A 20,315-nucleotide genomic window follows, 5' to 3' on the forward strand; every position below is an offset into this window, starting at 1 on the left:
GCTGCTTTGGCTGCTTACCCTACAATAAAGGCTTAGGAAAAATTTCCTCAGACAAGGACAACAATGAAGGCTCAAAAGTCAACTATTTTTACTTGATTGACAACCACTAAGCAAATTCCCAAGGAAAAGTAAGATTTGGCAAAAGTTCTAATTATACATTTCGGAGACAGTGTTACAATACTTTAAAGGGAAAACAATTTGGTGGCATTGCGTATGTACAGAATAAATTTGTGCCCCAAAATGACACGCATGAAAGTTAAGTTCAGTTCCAAGTTTGGTAAACAATTATCTTTAAAGTCTTGATACTACATAAAAATAGGTAAATACATATTTTTATACAGACTTTCAGAATTACTCTTCAAAAAAAGTTAGGATGAGAATTTTTTTATGTAGCATATTTCCTTCTTAAATGTCTAATAATAAAAAAGAAAGTATTTGCAGTCCAATTATTGTAATGAATGTTTGTAAGAAAACAGCCCATGTAATGTTTTATTTAAAATAATTTACAGGGTTTTTTTTTTTTCCAAGTTCTGCATTTTCACTCCTACCAAAACTATCACATAAACTGAGCAAAGTCTTCTAATTTGCAACTAAAAAGTGTTCATTCAGGGGCACCTGAGTGGCTCAGTCCTTAAGCATCTGCCTTTGGCTCACGTCATGATCCCAGGGTCCTGGGATCTAGCTGGGCATTGGCTCCCTGCTTGGCGGGATGCCTGCCTCCTCTCCCACTCCCCCTGCTCTATCCCTCTCTCTATCTCTTTCTGTGTCAAATAAATAAATAAAATCTTTAAAAAAAAAAAAAAAGAGTGTTCGTGCAGTGAAATACAAATGATGAGTTAAATAAATGGTTTACTTTTTCTTGCCTCATAAACTAGATTGAAAAGAGTCTCTGGACAACATGACTCATCTTGCCATTTTCAAACAAGATGTCTTTTTGAAAGAAGGAGATTCAGTGAGGTATAAAAAGCTAGATACTGTTTGGATTATTGATCTAAAAAAGAAAACTGTCCAAACATCCTCCAAATTGAAAGTTCCTGCTGCTAGAATTCAAACAATCTTCTTCAACTACTTCCTAAATCAGGAAATAATATACCAGCTCAATATGAAATCAACTGTTCAATCTGAAAGGCAAAACAAGCATATGTACATACACACATACATATACACCATGCTAGAACAAGGAATATTTCTCCAGAAAATGGCGACATTTGACAATCAAGTCATTTTCCATGATATTCTTGTGTTCCAAGACAAATCTAGATTGATCAACGGATTATGAACACAGAATACAAGGAGCAAGTCATCTTTTTTAAATCTTTTTGTTTGTTTGTTTTAATGCAATTTTACATTATGGATATGATTAAATGCTAAATTTTCAAAAAAACATCTTTCTTTTTAAGTCAGAAAACAAAATTTTTCTCATAACAAAAGATCCATTGAAATACCATATCAATCTGCATTTATAGCCCACAATGCCCATGGATAAGATTTCTCAGAACATTTTTAAAATATCACCCATACCACAAATATTCATTCTGAACTCTCTCTCAAAAGAGAAAACATCTACAGAAAAGTACTTTGTGATCAAACAATGTAAAAATCAGTATTGAAACTTTTTTTACATATGGCCTAGTAATTTGTTACAAACTTTAAGAAAACAATTTAATGTAGTTTCTAGGTTTTTAAAACTCCCATTCTTAAACTGCTCAAATAAAGAATATATAATCAACCGCTACCAAGATTTGGTTTATTTATGTTTCCCACATCATACATCTTGTAACAACAGAGTAAACACTTGTTTTTTTCTTCCTTCAGGCCTGTAATTGTTTATACTTGTGGCCACTTGTGTAGGAGTCAACCCTGATACTTATTTCTTAATTAAGTTTGTTTATTTTCTAAATATTGACACTAGCTCTTGAAGTAAATCTTGGTGTCTTTCTGGAAGTAAGACTTCATGCAGATTTGCTGTTTTCTGTATTCTATGTTTTACTCACTGGCTGGTCATCCCTTCACACAAACAGAATGTTTTTTCCCACTTTTTTCCATTTTTATTTAGTCTACTGTTAGGAAAGGTTAAAAGAGAAAATGTTGCATTCCAACCTTTCTGGTTCTTCGTATAAGATTTCCTCTTGAGCACAAGTCCAAGGCTAGGTTTTCTCTTTGGTTAATATCCCCCACTGTAAACCCATAAAAAAACATGTGCTCAGTGAAATAAACTTTACAAAATTTCAAAGCTCATTGATATCCTAAAAAATTTGCTCCATGTGCTAATTTCTATTTCTTTCTTCAATAGTCCCAGCAACTTTAAATAATTGGGAAGATAAGTAAAGGGAACTTTATTCACACCAAAACAAGCAAAAATTGGAAAAACAATGAAATATCCTCTCAACATTATTTTCAACATTTAAAATTTTTACTTTAAAAGATCTATAAAGTGTCAGTATCTTATACTAATATTAAATGTGTAGTGCTTAATACCAATAAACTACCCTCATCGACACTTTATTCCATTCAAGCATTAGAAAACCCTAGATATTGATTCATATTACTAAATCTGCTGATAGAATTTACTATTTTAAAAACTTACCATTCCCTGTTGCCCATTATATAATATCTACTTTTTACTTTAAGTAGCAGTTTATTAGCACTGACCTTAGGATATCTGTTAGAGTTACAAGATTCTGAGTCAGAAGCATTGCCTATCTAAAAATTTCAGTTTGAGGCCATGACTGACTCATCTTAACCATGTGAAGCTTTCAAACTGGGAATGAAGAAATAGGTGATTCCTTTTCTTTTCAGATTTGCAGAAACATGGATGTTACCTGCACAGGCTTATGGAGATAATATACTTAACTGAAAAATGGACGTTCTTCACAAAGCAAGTGTTTACCAAGAGAAATGGGGTTGATCATGACTTGTGTATGGAAAAGGATAAACTCACTTAAGACTCTGCTTACCTAGCTGCAATATTAATGTTACTGAGTAATCTGCCTGTAATGTTTCAAGCCTTGTTTGAGATAATAAAGTAAAAGAAAACAGATGTTGAAATACAAACAGAAATCCATGCACATTAGGTAAACAGAATCTTTATAAATGCCAGGAAAACATTTCCTTAATTATATCATTTTTTAAACTTAAATATTTAAAACAAGTATAAATTTTAGCTAATAGATATAATTAGAAATTTGGGCATTAAATCCCCAATCTGTCTGTAGTATTACTGATGAGAAAAGTTTTTTAAAAAAGAATAAATTACAAGCACTTAAAAAACTGCCAAATACATATCATGAACAAAAATTATATATTCAGCATTGACCAAAAAAATCCAGCTGTATAAAAAAAGAAACCTATATATTAATTCACTTTAAAAGTTGTTGGAGCCTTATAAAATAAACCAATCTCTAACAAATAAAAAAGGAATTTTAAAAGGGTCTTAAAGAAACCCTCTGAAAGGATTAATATGTTTGAAAACTAATGCTTAAAATCCATTTTTTTTCTTGAATTTCATTAGTGATCTCTCACGAAGTAGCAAATGAATGACTATTAGAGCTACAGTTTGGGAGAAAAAAGTAAAAGTAGTTTAAGTATGCAGCCAACTGTAATGATGGGCTGTCATTCAGAGATACTCAGCGAGTTAAAGCTAAAGGTGTAGAACTGGGAAAACTGATACTGTAAGCAGCTACTAGGGCGGTGTGACTAATTCTGGGAGTTTTATCTATTTTTAATGTTCCTTGCAATGATGCAAAGTGACCCTCAGGTACTAAGCCTACTAATTATTTTTTAATGGTAAAATGGAAAAATAGAAGGCTAACTAGTCAATTTAGAGTTGTCTTGAAATGGTTGTTAAAAGAACCTACCTGAGGGACGCCTGGGTGGCTCAGTTGGTTAAGCAGCTGCCTTCAGCTCGGGTCATGATCCCGGTATCCTGGGATCGAGTCCCGCATCGTGCTCCTTGCTTGGCAGGGAGCCTGCTTCTCCCTCTGCCTCTGCCTGCCGCTCTGTCTGCCTGTGCTCACTCTTGCTCCTCTCTCTCTGACAAATAAATAAATAAAATCTTAAAAAAAAAAAGAAAAAAAGAACCTACCTGATATACTAAATTACTTTTCCTGCTTTATTGAAATATCACTGACTATATATAAAACTGTGTAGTTTGTGTACAATGTAGTGATTTTATATATGTTAACACATGCATCATCTCATATAGCTATAAATTTTGTGTGTGTTGTGAGAACTTTTAAAACATACTCTTTTAGCAACTTTCACCATATAATATAATACTGTTAAAAGTCACCATGCGGGACGCCTGGGTGGCTCAGTTGGTTAAGCAGCTGCCTTCGGCTCGGGTCATGATCCCAGCGTCCTGGGATTGAGTCCCACATCGGGCTCCTTGCTCATCAGGGAGCCTGCTTCTCCCTCTGCCTCTGCCTGCCATTCTGTCTGCCTGTGCTTGCTCTCTCTCCCTCTCTCTCTCTGACAAATAAATAAATAAAATCTTTAAAAAAAAAAAAAGTCACCATGCTGTGATGTGCTAAATTATTAATCCCTAAGGAAAGAGATTTTTGCCTTATTTATTTTTGAATTCTCAATACCTAGCACAGTATCAAGACAAAAGAGAAGTTCAATAAATTAATAATAAAGTTGTCTCATAATTGTTAAACATTATAAAAATAATATATCACATATTTCCCAGTTGTGACCACTAATGTCTAGAGGGGGAAAAAAAATGAATGACCAACACAATGGTAATAAACACTAGCACCCAGGAAAAGTTCCCAGTAAAGAAATCAGAGTTCTTTGAAACAAATGACTGATTCTAAGTTTTAGTTAGGAAGTGAGTAAGATGAGCCTGCATTATGCTATAAACCAGAGAGCAATGAAGCTACCGAAGATAAAAGGGTCATGATAAAGGATTCAGGAACAACTGAACAAGCTTCCACCGGCCAAAATTGAGACAATTTGAACATTGATAAGGATAATCAACGATCATATTGAACAGTGAGTCCATTAGTTCATAACACTAAAAAAAAATTGATCACCTTTGAAGGACACTAGGATATCAATTCATTTTTTTCCAAATGTATGCATAAAGAGAAATAAATTTTTAAAAACACATTGCTTGATAACTAGTATGGCTAAGTATTGATATATACATTTTCAAAAGGCTTTCTCTTTTGAGAATGAGCTGTTCCCTGCTCTTTGTGATGGTTTTCCTTTGGAAGGTTTGTCCTATGCTTATTGACTGTAGGTTCTTCTTATGTACTCTTGATTGCAATTTTCTCTCATTACGATAGTTTCTGGTTTATAGTGGATGCCGATTATACTTTATTCAATGTACTCGATTAAAATAAATGCAAGTGATTTTAGCACAATAAATTGTATAACCCATTTCCTTTATATTTTGTGCTTTCAAGTCATATTTAAGCAGCACATCTTTTTTTGAGGTCACATAAATAATTTCTTTAAAATACTAAAATCTTCTTTTCACACATATGTCTTTAGTCTACATTGAACTGCTTTTTCTTTTGTGATAGATAAAAATTAAATTTCTCAGGTGCCTGGGTGACTCAGTGGGTTAAGCCGCTGCCTTCGGCTCAGGTCAGGATCTCAGAGTCCTGGGATTGAGCCCCGCATCGGGCTCTCTGCTCAGCATAGAGCCTGCTTCCTTCCTCTCTCTCTGCCTGCCTCTCTGCCTACTTGTGATTTCTCTCTATCAAATAAATAAATAAAATCTTTTTTAAAAAATTAAATTTCTCTTCTTCTATATGTATAACTAATTTTCCAGCCTCATCCTTTCTCCAAATACCTGCAGGTATTTGCCACTTTTCTCATAAACATGTCATATATCTAGGCCCTCTATTGTCTTTCACTAGTATATCAGTCTGTAATACCGTACTGTACTGATGACAATCTCTTTATGATGAGTCTTTATATCTAATAGGACCACTGTCCTGAGTTTTCAAAATGTTCTCAGTTCTTTTCAGCAATATGATTTTCCATATGAATTTCAAAAGCAGATAGTCAAGCTACAAGAAAAATCCTGTTGAAGTATTGATAAGAATTGTATTGATCCTATAAATTAATACAGAAAAAATTTTCATTTTAAAGATATTTAAGGGGGAGGAGTCAAGATGGCGGAGAAGTAGCAGGCTGAGACTACTTCGGGTAGCGGGAGATCAGCTAAATAGCTTATCTAAAGATTGCAAACACCTACAAATCCAACGGGAGATTGAAGAGAAGAAGAACAGCAATTCTAGAAACAGAAAATCAACCACTATCTGAAAGGTAGGACTGGCGGAGAAGTGAATCCAAAGCGACAGGAAGATAGACCGCGGGGGGAGGGGCCGGCTCCCGGCGAGCGGCGGAGCAACGGAGCAAAATCAGGACTTTTAAAAGTCTATTCCACTGAGGGACATCGCTCCAGAGGCTTAACTGGGGTGAAGCCCAGGCGGGGTCAGCACGGCCTCAGGTCCCGCAGGGTCGCAGAAGGATCAGGGGTGTCTGAGTGTCGCAGAGCTTACCGGTATTAGAACGGGGAAGCTGGCTACAGAGACAAAGCCGAAGAGTGACTCTCAGCTCGGGGTTGCGTTGAACCAGTCGCAGGCTCGGTCAGCTCGGAGCGCTGCCGAAGGCCAGGGTGACAGAAGTCACTGGGCACTGTTCTCTGAGGGCCCACTGAGGAGTGGGGCCCCGGGCTCTCGGCTCCTCCGGGCCGGAGACCGGGAGGCCGCCATATTCATTCCCGTCCTCCGGAACTCTACGGAAAGCGCTCAGGGAACAAAAGCTCCCGAAAGCAAACCCGAGCGGATTACTCAGCGCGGCCCCGGGTAAGGGCGGTGCAACTCCGCCTGGAGCAAAGACACTTGAGAATCACTACAACAGGCCCCTCCCCCAGAAGATCAATGGGAAACCCAGCCAGGATCAAGTTCACCTACCAAGGAGTGCAGTTTCAATACCAAGGAGAGCAGCGGAATTCCAGAGGAGAAGCAAGCAAAGCACGGAACTCATGGCTTTCTCCCCATGATTTTTTAGCCTTGCAGTTAATTTAATTTTTTTTCTTTTTCTCTTCTTCTGCTAAATTTTTTTAACTTTTACCGTTTTCTTTTTTAACGCTTTTTAAATAGTTTATCTAATATATATATATATTTTTCCCTCTTTTTATATTTTTTCTTTATCGGCTTTCTTTTTTTTAATAGTTTCTTTTTTTTTTCTTTCTTTCTGAACCCTTTTTATCCCCTTTCTCCCCCCTCACAATCGGGATCTCTTCTGATTTGGCTAAAGCATATTTTCCTGGGGTTGTTGCCACCCTTTTAGTATTTTACTTGCTCCTTCAATTACTCTTATCTGGACAAAATGACAAGGCAGAAAAATTCACAACAAAAAAAAGAACAAGAGGCAGTACCAAAGGCTAGGGACCTAATCAATACAGACATTGGTAATATGTCAGATATAGAGTTCAGAATTCTCAAGGTTCTAGCCGGGCTTGAAAAAGGCATGGAAGATATTAAAGCAACCCTCTCGGGAGATATAAAAGCCCTTTCTGGAGAAATAAAAGAACTAAAATCTAACCAAGTTGAAATCAAAAAAGCTATTAATGAGGTGCAATCAAAAATGGAGGCTCTCACTGCTAGGATAAATGAGGCAGAAGAAAGAATTAGCGATATAGAAGACCAAATGACAGAGAATAAAGAAGCTGAGCAAAAGAGGGACAAACAGCTACTGGACCACGAGGGGAGAATTCGAGAGATAAGTGACACCATAAGACGAAACAACATTAGAATAATTGGGATTCCAGAAGAAGAGGAAACAGAGAGAGGAGCAGAAGGTATATTGGAGAGAATTATTGGAGAGAATTTCCCCAATATGGCAAAGGGAACAAGCATCAAAATTCAGGAGGTTCAGAGAACCCCCCTCAAAATCAATAAGAATAGGTCTACACCCCGTCACCTAATAGTAAAATTTACAAGTCTTAGTGACAAAGAAAAGATCCTGAAAGCAGCCCGGGAAAAGAAGTGTGTAACGTACAATGGTAAAAATATTAGATTGGCAGCAGACTTATCCACAGAGACCTGGCAGGCCAGAAAGAGCTGGCATGATATATTCAGAGTACTAAATGAGAAAAACATGCAGCCAAGAATACTATATCCAGCTAGGCTATCATTGAAAATAGAAGGAGAGATTAAAAGCTTCCAGGAAAAACAAAAACTGAAAGAATTTGCAAATACCAAACCAGCTCTACAGGAAATATTGAAAGGGGTCCTCTAAGCAAAGAGAGACCCTCAAAGTAGTAGATCAGAAAGAAACAGAGACAATATACAATAACAGTCACCTTACAGGCAATACAATGGCACTAAATTCATATCTCTCAATACTTACCCTGAATGTTAATGGGCTAAATGCCCCAATCAAAAGACACAGGGTATCAGAATGGATAAAAAAACAAACCCCATCTATATGTTGCCTACAAGAAACTCATCTTAAACCCGAAGACACCTCCAGGTTTAAAGTGAGGGGGTGGAAAAGAATTTACCATGCTAATGGACATCAGAAGAAAGCAGGAGTGGCAATCCTTATATCAGATCAATTAGAGTTTAAGCCAAAGACTATAATAAGAGATGAGGAAGGACACTATATCATACTCAAAGGAACTGTCCAACAAGAAGATCTAACAATTTTAAATATCTATGCCCCGAACGTGGGAGCAGCCAACTATATAAACCAATTAATAACAAAATCAAAGAAACACATCGACAAGAATACAATAATAGTAGGGGATTTTAACACTCCCCTCACTGAAATGGACAGATCATCCAAGCAAAAGATAGACAAGGAAATCAAGGCCTTAAATGACACACTGGACCAGATGGACATCACAGATATATTCAGAACATTTCATCCCAAAACAACAGAATACACATTCTTCTCTAGTGCACATGGAACATTCTCCAGAATAGATCACATTCTTGGTCCTAAATCAAGTCTCAACCGGTATCAAAAGATTGGGATCATTCCCTGCATATTTTCAGACCACAATGCTCTAAAGCTAGAACTCAATAACAAGAGGAAATTTGGAAAGAACCCAAATACATGGAGACTAAACAGCATCCTTCTAAAGAATGAATGGGTCAACCAGGAAATTAAAGAAGAATTGAAAAAATTTATGGAAACAAATGATAATGAAAATACAACGGTTCAGAATCTGTGACACAACAAAGGCAGTCCTGAGAGGAAAATATATAGCGGTACAAGCCTTTCTCAAGAAACAAGAAAGGTCTCAGGGACACAACCTAACCCTACACCTAAAGGAGCTGGAGAAAGAACAAGAAAGAAACCCTAAACCCAGCAGGAGAAGAGAAATCATAAAGATCAGAGCAGAAATCAATGAAATAGAAACCAAAAAAACAATAGAACAAATCAACGAAACTAGGAGCTGGTTCTTTGAAAGAATTAATAAGATCGATAAACCCCTGGCCAGACTTATCAAAAAGAAAAGAGAAAGGACCCAAATAAATAAAATCATGAATGAAAGAGGAGAGATCACAATGAACACCAAAGAAATACAGACAATTATAAGAACATACTATGAGCAACTCTACGCCAACAAATTTGACAATCTGAAAGAAATGGATGCATTCCTAGAGACATATAAACTACCACAACTGAACCAGGAAGAAATAGAAAGCCTGAACAGACCCATAACCAGTAAGGAGATTGAAACAGTCATCAAAAATCTCCAAACAAACAAAAGCCCAGGGCCAGACGGCTTCCCGGGGGAATTCTACCAAACATTTAAAGAAGAACTAATTCCTATTCTCCTGAAACTGTTCCAAAAAAATAGAAATAGAAGGAAAACTTCCAAACTCATTTTATGAGGCCAGCATCACCTTGATCCCAAAACCAGACAAGGATCCCATCAAAAAAGAGAACTACAGACCAATATCCTTGATGAACACAGATGCAAAAATTCTCGCCAAAATACTAGCCAATAGGATTCAACAGGACATTAAAAGGATTATTCACCACGACCAAGTGGGATTTATTCCAGGGCTGCAAGGTTGGTTCAACATCCGCAAATCAATCAATGTGATACAACACATTAATAAAAGAAAGAACAAGAACCATATGATACTCTCCATAGATGCTGAAAAAGCATTTGACAAAGTACAGCATCCCTTCCTGATCAAAACTCTTCAAAGTGTAGGGATAGACGGCACATACCTCATTATTATCAAAGCCATCTATGAAAAACCCACCGCAAATATCATTCTCAATGGAGAAAAACTGAAAGCTTTTCTGCTAAGGTCAGGAACACAGCAGGGATGTCCGTTATCACCACTGCTATTCAACATAGTACTCGAAGTCCTAGCCTCAGCAATCTGACAACAAAAGGAAATTAAAGGCATCCAAATCGGCAAAGTAGAAGTCAAACTATCACTCTTCGCAGATGATATGATACTATATGTGGAAAACCCAAAAGACTCCACTCCAAAACTGCTAGAACTTGTACAGGAATTCAGTAAAGTGTCAGGATATAAAATCAATGCACAGAAATCAGTTGCATTTCTCTACACCAACAACAAGACGGAAGAAAGAGAAATTAAGGAGTCCATCCCATTTACAATTGCACCTAAAACTATAAGACACCTAGGAATAAACCTAACCAAAGAGACTAAGAATCTATACTCAGAAAACTATAAAGTACTCATGAAAGAAATTGAGGAAGACACAAAGAAATGGAAAAATGTTCCATGCTCCTGGATTGGAAGAATAAATATTGTGAAAATGTCTATGCTACCTAAAGCAATCTACACATTTAATGCAATTCCTATCAAAGTACCATCCATTTTTTTCAAAGAAATGGAACAAATAATCCTAAAATTTATATGGAACCAGAAAAGACCTCGAATAGCCAAAGGAATATTGAAAAAGAAAGCCAAAGTTGGTGGCATCACAATTCCGGACTTCAAGCTCTATTACAAAGCTGTCATCATCAAGACAGCATGGTACTGGCACAAAAACAGACACATAGATCAATGGAACAGAATAGAGAGCCCAGAAATGGACCCTCAACTCTATGGTCAACTCATCTTCGACAAAGCAGGAAAGAATGTCCAATGGAACAAAGACAGCCTCTTCAATAAATGGTGTTGGGACAATTGGACAGCCACATGCAGAAAAATGAAATTGGATCATTTCCTTACACCACACACGAAAATAGACTCAAAATGGAGGAAGGATCTCAATGTGAGAAAGGAATCCATCAAAATCCTCGAGGAGAACACAGGCAGCAACCTCTTCGACGTCAGCCGCAGCAACATCTTCCTAGGAACATCACCAAAGGCAAAGGAAGCAAGGGCAAAAATGAACTTTTGGGATTTTATCAAGATCAAAAGCTTTTGCACAGCAAAGGAAACAGTGAACAAAACCAAAAGACAACTGACAGAATGGGAGAAGATATTTGCAAATGACATATCAGATAAAGGGCTAGTGTCCAAAATCTATAAAGAACTTAGCAAACTCAACACCCAAAGAACAAATAATCCAATCAAGAAATGGGCAGAGGACATGAACAGACATTTCTGCAAAGAAGACATCCAGATGGCCAACAGACACATGAAAAAGTGCTCCATATCACTCGGCATCAGGGAAATACAAATCAAAACCACCATGAGATATCACCTCACACCAGTCAGAATGGCTAAAATTAACAAGTCAGGAAATGACAGATGCTGGCGAGGATGCGGAGAAAGGGGAACCCTCCTACACTGTTGGTGGGAATGCAAGCTGGTGAAGCCACTCTGGAAAACAGCATGGAGGTTCCTCAAAATGTTGAAAATAGAACTACCCTATGACCCAGCAATTGCACTGCTGGGTATTTACCCTAAAGATACAAACGTAGTGATCCGAAGGGGCACGTGCACCCGAATGTTTATAGCAGCAATGTCTACAATAGCCAAACTATGGAAAGAACCTAGATGTCCATCAACAGACGAATGGATAAAGAAGATGTGGTATATATACACAATGGAATACTATGCAGCCATCAAAAGAAATGAAATCTTGCCATTTGCGACGACGTGGATGGAACTAGAGGGTATCATGCTTAGCGAAATAAGTCAATCGGAGAAAGACAACTATCATATGATCTCCCTGATATGAGGGAGAGGAGATGCAACATGGGGGGTTGAGGGGGTAGGAGAAGAGTAAATGAAACAAGATGGGATTGGGAGGGAGACAAACCATAAGTGACTCTTAATCTCACAAAACAAACTGAGGGTTGATGGGGGGAGGGGGTTGGGAGAGGGGGGTGGGGTTATGGATATTGGGGAGGGTATGTGCTATGGTGAGTGCTGTGAAGTGTGTAAACCTGGCGATTCGCAGACCTGTACCCCTAGGGATAAAAATATATGTTTATAAAGCAGTAAAAAAAAAAAAAAAAGAAAAAAGAAAGGATGAATACTCAAGTTTTGTAGCAACATGGACGGGACTGGAAGAGATTATGCTGAGTGAAATAAGTCAAGCAGAGAGAGTCAATTATCATATGGTTTCACTTACTTGTGGAGCATAACAAATAGCATGGAGGACAAGGGGAGATGGAGAGGAGAAGGGAGTTGAGGGAAATTGGAAGGGGAGGTGAACCATGAGAGACTATGGACTCTGAAAAATGATCTGAGAATTTTGAAGGGGTGGGGGGTGGGAGGTCGGGGGCACCAGGTGGTGGGTATTGTAGAGGGCACGGATTGCATGGAGCACTGGGTGTGGTGCAAAAATAATGAATACTGTTATGCTGAAAAAATAAAAAAACTAAAAAAAAAATAAATAAAGATATTTAAGTTTCACACTTATTATCATATTTCAGCTTATTTTGGGTTTTAAGTACACCTTCCCATAAAGCTATAACTTTTCATCATAAAGGTCTTGTACATGCCTTGTTGAAATTATTTCTAGGTAAACTTTCATATTTTGTTGCTATAATAAATACTAACATCTTAAATAATATTTTCTAGGTGTTCTTTGTATATAAGAAAATAATTTTTATATTTTTATCTCCTTTTCATCAGATATGTTAGATATTTCCATTGGCACCAACAGATCTCTTGCATTGGTTATGAAGACAATTCTATCATCTGAAAGTAATAAATCATATTCATTCTTTACAGTTCTAGTGTTTGCATGTGTGTAAACTTTGTTTTACATAATTCTTAAAATCTTAATATTGAAAAAAAACAGTGATAACAGGAACACGTGTCTTACAACTTTTAAATACAAGCCTTCTAATATTTTAGAATTGACTATGCTTTTAGGTTTTGACAGATACTTTGTCAGGTTAGAGAAGCCCCTATATTCCTATTTTGGATTCTAGCACTTAGATTTATAAAAGAAATTAGCCCATAATATTTCTACCTTTGCTTGTATTGTCTAGCCTTAGAATCAAAGTTATACCAACCTTATAAATGAGCTGGCAGACATTATTTCTTTCCTAGTTAGTCACAAAATATGTGTAAGAATGGGATCACTTGTTCCTTAAATTGGCAGAAATTTTTTAAGATTTTATTTATTTATTTATTTGAAAGAGAGGGGCTTAAGTGGGAGGGAAGGGCAGAGGGAAAAGCAGACTCCTCACTGAGCAGGGAGCCTGATATGGGACTTGATCCCAGGACCCTAGGATCATAACCTGAGCCAAAGGCAGACACAACCAGGTGAACAACACAGGCACCCTGGCAGAAATTATTTGTAAATATGTCTGGACATGCTATTATATTTAAGGGTAGATTTTATTTTATGTACTGTAACGTAGATATTCCCTGTCTGCACTGCCCCTATGAATATGGAGAGGAGTACCACTACTAGAGTCTTTCCATAGTGTTTTTTAGTTGATGCTTTGATGGGCTATCCACACCTCACATTCTTATTTGAATAACTGATTTCCAGATCCTGGAAATGTTTTCACTGAAAAACTTCAGCTATTAGCTCTCTTGGCTGAAAAAGGTGCAAAATCCAGATAGCCAAACCTACTTCGTATAAGTAGCCAGCATCCGATGAGTAGTAGAGGAGTATGCTGTAAAGGTACAGTCTCCTCGACCTAACTTAGGATTCTGATGGATCCTCATAGCATCAGTTCTCATCCTCTACAGCCAGAGAGCAGAGAAAATGAAAAACAAAGTCCAAAGCCCAATCCTAAGAGTTATAGAACTTTAAAGGAGGGCTATCCTCACCATCTCCATGGGTCAGCTATGCCGAAGTTAGGTTCTACTTAGGAGATAATGGTACTGACACATGGGATGAAAAGTATGAGGTGAGGCACCTGAAAATTGTGAACCTCAAGATTTATCTGAAATTTTTAAGTCTGAAGACGTGGCTTACTCCATCTTTTTAGTACTAGTACTCTTCCTTTGTTTAAAGATAAGGTAGTGGTCGTCTCCCGAAAGACAACATGCACTACTCAGGATCTGCCTGCACCTCCTTTTCTGGCTGCTAACCCAATAACTAAGGTTAAATCACAATATAACCTGACCAGGATGAGCTGGGCCCAAAATCAGGAAAGGACTGTGTCCAAAGGAACTTACAGAGCCTTGCCAGCTTGTACTTGGAGGAGTCCAGAGATCACTCCAGGACCCAATCTAAGTTTGGACATAAAATTATATAAGAGAAAGTTTATTCACGTGGAAGCACAATCCTGTGTTATGAGTTTTAATACCATTGAAAGGACACCAAAGATAATGCAAACATGCTATTAGGATAAAACACTCAACTACTTTAAGTAAGAAAGAAATGGCAGAAAGGGCATGTCAGAGAGATTAAAAGGCTCAAAGAAGTAAGTATACTTCAACAGATATACAATATTCAGCCAGAAAGCCCGCCAGGTGACTATATTATATAGAAGAGCCCTGAAGAGTCACCATTTACCAAGGCTAATAAGGAACACACTGAAAAAAGAAAGAACAGCATCCCTAAGAAGTGATAATCCTCTAAAAGCCAAGACTGATGGCAGAAAATGGTGTTACAGAACTGGGTTCTGTAAGAACAGGTAAGACAGAATCTTAAAAAAAAAAAAAAAAAAAAAAAAAAGCAGAGATCATAGGACAACACTCCATTACCACAAGCCAGGTAGAGGCAATTATCATAGTGCATGGCAAGGCTGTAGTCCCAGACAGGAACGCTCACCCTGAAAGAGAGTTAATAGGACATGGCATCCAAGGGGTAAAACAGATGGACCACCAACAAAGGATATTATTCAATCAAAAATGTGGAAGCTGGATGATCAGAGATTAAGACTGGTTACCTTCCACCTCCCCAAAAAATATCTAGAGCTTCAGGATATAAGTCAGTTTTCAGACCTAGAATATATATATATATATATATATATATATATATATATATATATGAAGGAATCATGGTTCCAACAGAAATAACACCTTAATGCCATAAAAAATATATAATAATGATTCTCCAGTCCTTCCACAGAGGCCTACGTCTATTTCATTAAATAATCATACCCAGACATTTTGAGGACTGTTAGAGCATGAAAGGAAGATATAGCTCTTAAAATTGAATAATAAGAAAACATATAAAACTAACAAATTCTTGGCAGCTGAGTGTGGGCCAGCCTCTCTCTCTCTCTCTCTCTCTCTCTCTCTCTCTCAAACACACACACAGCCAGGAGAGAGATACAAAAATGGCCCTATAACCATCACTCTCAGTTATCCCCATCCTCACAGCTCAGACTCTGAGCATTTAGATACCCTGGTTCGCATAAATGAAGTTTTTCTACCAATGACAAGACAACTGAACCTTAAACTATGACCAGTGCTTGAGTACTTTCAGCTTTTTGTGCCAAGGGACCAGCAGGTAAGATAAAGTGTCACCATCCTGACAGTGTAATCGATCTTGACCATCAGGAACTGGGGCTGCTGCTGCACACCTGGAATGGGGAAGTATGTTTGACAGAAAGTAATCCTCTTAGACACCTCATAACACTTTCTTGACCAATTTTGATTGTTAATACAGCAGCCATGGCCTGAGAAGGTATAGGAAGTAGTGGCTTAATACACTTAGCCATGTGGGTATGGGACAGCACTAGATAATTCACCTAGACTAGCCAAGGGCAATCTAATATTGACAACCCATAGTGTGAGATATTGGATAGGAAAAAAAAATCTCAAAAATCCCAATTTCTGTTGTATATGGTAGTTACTGGATCACCAGTGAACCCATTCAATTTTATATATATTGTATTCTTCAAAACAGGGCAATGATAGTCACTTAAATAATGTATTAATTTCATTTCCAAGAAGCATACTCCAGAATAGTACATTTGAATTGGTTAAAAAAAAAAAAAAAATCAAAGGTCAGTACCATTATCTCCTGGATGGCTCAGTCAGTTAAGTGTCTGCCTTTGGCTCAGGTCATGATCCCAGAGTCCTGGGATTGAGCCCCACATCAGAATCCCTGCTCAGTGGGGAGGCTGCTTCTCCCTCTCTTTCTGCCTACTGCTCCCCCTACTTGTTCTCTCTCTCTCTCTGTGTCTGTCAAATAAATAAATAAAATCTTTATTTTTAAAAAGCAAATGTACATATTCTTAGTTTCCACACATACATGGGTCAAAAGAATAATGTCTATTTTTTTTAAGATTTTATTTATTTATTTGACAGACGGAGATCACAAGTAGGCAGAGAAACAGGCAGAGAGAGAGGAGGAAGCAGGTTCCCTGCTGAGAAGAGAGCCCGATGTGGGGCTCCATCCCAGGACTCTGCTCAATCCCAGGACTCTGGGATCATGACCTGAGCCAAAGGCAGAGGCTTTAACCCACTGAGCCACCCAGGTGCCCCAGAATAATGTCTATTTTAAATGATGGTGTTCTTGTGCCTCCTATAAAGAAAAAAGGTTTAAACCAAACCTCCTCCTACAGCTTTCACTTACAAGGAGGAAACAAAGATTGAACATGAAAAGTAATATTCTCTAATATACTTGAAATGTCTCAAAGAAGTCAACTGCTTAAGAAGACTGTATGTAGTCTTATTTCTGTTACTGTAGAATCCACAATAGTAAATTCTCACTGGATCATGTCCAAAACCATCAGGAATGTGTATGTTTTTGTCCCTTCATTTGTACATTTAGAAATCACAGAAAGGAAATTCCTTAAAGAAATGGCAATATTTACAGTATTTTTAGAATATTTCACTTCTACTATAGAGCATCTCTAAGTACAAAAGTAGTCAACAAATATAAAAGTTATCTGATAAATCATAAACACCAATGGGCAAAAGCCGGGACTAAAATTTTTTTTATTTCATTTTTTATTCAAAAAAGTGGTCTTATTTGGCCTTAGAACACTCATTAAAACTTCAATGTTTACATCTTATGAAGTAATGAGACATTCAGAATCTTTCCTAGCTTGTGTATTTAAGTTAATGAATTCCCTTGGAGTTACACAGGATGAAAATCTGTGTGGGAACTGTAGATTCCTGTGAAATTATACATACAACATTACACAGAGTAAAACTCTAGCTAGGAATAACAACTTCTCATAAACTTTATATGATAAGAATGTGCCCTAATGATAATAAAATAACAAGATTCTTCAAAGAATCAGTTAATATTTTGAACATTTTAATATAAAAATGTCCTTCTAAAAGTGCAGTGATTAATAATTCTGAACTTGTGCTCCATAGTTTATTTTCATGACATCAAGAATGCCACACACCCATGAAAGGAAGTAAAAAGCAGACACCACGTAATTTCTGTTAGGTCATCTGTAAAATAATAATAAAAAAATTTTTATGACACTCTCTGCTATCATAACATATCCATTTGAGGATATTTTCCATATATTTTTCTCAGAATTTGGCTTAGAGCCAGAGAGTTGAATTTGGAGGCTCTCTGAATATAGGCAACATACACGCAGCATTTTTTTAATGTGTGTACATATAAATACTTACAATGTTATGCACGCCAACTCTACCAAATAAAAGTTATAGACAGTCTTGATACTTAATGTGTTAGGGTCCTGAACTCTTTCTAAATGAATCTCCACTGAAACACAATAATAAAGGTAAAACAACATATGTAATGATAAGATAGACTAGTTAAGCATTTCCATATAATTAAACACAAACATGTTGGGAATGACTGACGATATTTGGCCAACCACTAGGGCATAAATTAAAAATTTTAAACCAAATTCAAGCTTTCTGGACTAGAATACAATTTAATATTGGCAAGGCAATATTTCCAGGTTCAAAGAAGAAGGTCCCATGGTTATCAAAAATCTCTCATAAAATACTGGAAATGAATCAGAAATTAACATATTGCTTAAAATTCCCAGAGGTATAAACTTAGGGAAGAAAGCAATCTTCCAAATATGTTTTGAGTTTTGCTAAACAAAACATCTCAATGTGAAATTCAATTTTGCCAAGCTCAAAATACTTCCAGGTTCTCCAAGGCTTAACACATACACATTGATATCCTTTCTTTTCACCACCCAGGCAGCAATGAAAGTAGCTTTCCAAAACCACAATCAATATGTCTTTGACCCAAGTTCCCTGTGTAGCTCATCATAACTATTGCTACAGTCACACAGAGGGAGAAGTTCACTTTTAATTTAAGAGATGAACTACTATCACAATTCCAATCTCATGGTTGGAAAAAATGAGAGTTTTTGGTAGAAATTATTTGTTTGAATCTTTTTTCTTTCTTTTTTTTTTTTTAAGATTTTATTTATTTATTTGACAGAGAGAGAGAGAGAGAACACAAGTAGGCAGAGTGGCAGACAGAGAGGGAGGGAAAAGCAGACTCCCCACCGAGCAAGGGAGCAAGATGCAGGGCTCCATCCCAGGACCCTGGGATCATAACCTGAGCCAAAAGCAGCCGCTTAACTGACTGAGTCACCAGCACCCTGAATCTTTATTTCTTAAAAAAATATTGACAAGCTAGGGGCGCCTGGGTGGCTCAGTGGGTTAAGCCGCTGCCTTCGGCTCAGGTCATGATCTCAGAGTCTTGGGATTGAGCCCCGCATCGGGCTCTCTGCTCAGCGGGGAGCCTGCTTCCTCCTCTCTCTCTGCCTGCCTCTCTGCCTGCTTGTGATCTCTCTGTCAAATAAATAAAAAATTAAAAAAAAAATATTGACAAGACAAAACACACACACACACACACACACACACAACACTGGCAAGACAAAACTTATCATCTCCCCTTTTTTAAGCCATAAATATGGTTAAATTGATTTAGCTTTTCTCTGGAAAAGCTATACCTCTGTGTTCATTTTAATATTTATTTAATATTATTTAATATTAATATATTTAATATTTAGCAAATAAATGTCCTCTAACATACAGCCCAAAAAAGTCAGAACTGAGACTGACAATGATAACCTCATTTCTTTTTTTTTTTTTAAAGATTTCATTTATTTATTTGACAGAGAGAGATCACAAGTAGATGGAGAGGAAGGCAGAGAGAGAGAGAGAGAGGGAAGCAGGCTTCTTGCTGAGCAGAGAGCCCGATGCGGGACTCGATCCCAGGACCCTGAGATCATGACCTGAGCCGAAGGCAGCGGCTTAACCCACTGAGCCACCCAGGCACCCCGATAACCTCATTTCTAAAGGAGGGTGAAAAAGCAGTTTTTAGCCATTCACTTGCTTGGTCTCTGTTCTGATGCAGAGAAAGAATGAACTAGCTGCCGGAATAAGAATTCAGAATTCACACTGGGTGCAGAAAAAGGGTCTTAGAAATGCTCTGGCCTAGAACCAGTAGTTTGTTTACTATTAGAAGCACATGAGTCCTGAAGGTATGTTATATTATGGCTACTAATGTAATATTTCTTTCAAAATAACCTCAGAAATTTAGATATGTGCTTCCTGTTAAGGAGTCCGTGTTGTGAAATATAAGGCAATAAGTACAAATAAATTAAACTTCTTATTCTGCAAACAGGATTCTGAGACCAAAGAACAAATAAAGCACCATAGATCATTTTCCCCTGATATTTACAACTCAGACAAGGTAGGCAAAAAGTGCAATGCACGCACTTGATTCTCACAATAATTCTATGAGGTTGGTACAGTCCTTTTACAGATAGGAAAGCTGAGTTCAGTGAAGTAAACAAACTTGTCTCAAGTCAATTTTAGTAGGAGGTGGGATGCAAACCCAGGCACCTTATCTTTATAATAACTCATGCCTCTCTCTCTCTCTCTGCCTGCCTCTTTGCCTACTTGTGATCTCTGTCTATCAAATAAATAAATAAAATCTTCTTTTTAAAAAGAGGGGGGGCACCTCTGCCTTCGGCTCAGGTCGTGATCCCAGGGTCCTGGGATCGAGTCCCTCAT

The 20,315-nt window shown here is 37.4% G+C and overlaps 1 protein-coding gene across 6 annotated transcripts in view; it reads right to left on the reverse strand.

Annotated features, from left to right (window-relative positions):
- Window positions 1-20,315, reverse strand: part of TLL1 (tolloid like 1) — a 236,586-nt gene that overhangs the window by 143,396 nt on the left and 72,875 nt on the right. Inside the window, exon 1 of one of the 6 annotated variants that reach the window (XM_047717734.1) lies at window positions 3,858-3,900. The exons of 4 other annotated variants lie outside the window; for them this stretch is intronic. The gene's annotated coding sequence lies outside the window, so the exon portion shown is untranslated. Of the gene's footprint in view, window positions 1-2,100; window positions 2,178-3,857; window positions 3,901-20,315 lie in introns of those variants that run through there. One more of the 6 variants, XM_047717732.1, reaches the window with a different exon arrangement.

The sequence above is a fragment of the Lutra lutra genome, chromosome 2 (genome assembly GCF_902655055.1).
Source record: "Lutra lutra chromosome 2, mLutLut1.2, whole genome shotgun sequence".
Classification (NCBI taxonomy): domain Eukaryota; kingdom Metazoa; phylum Chordata; class Mammalia; order Carnivora; family Mustelidae; genus Lutra; species Lutra lutra.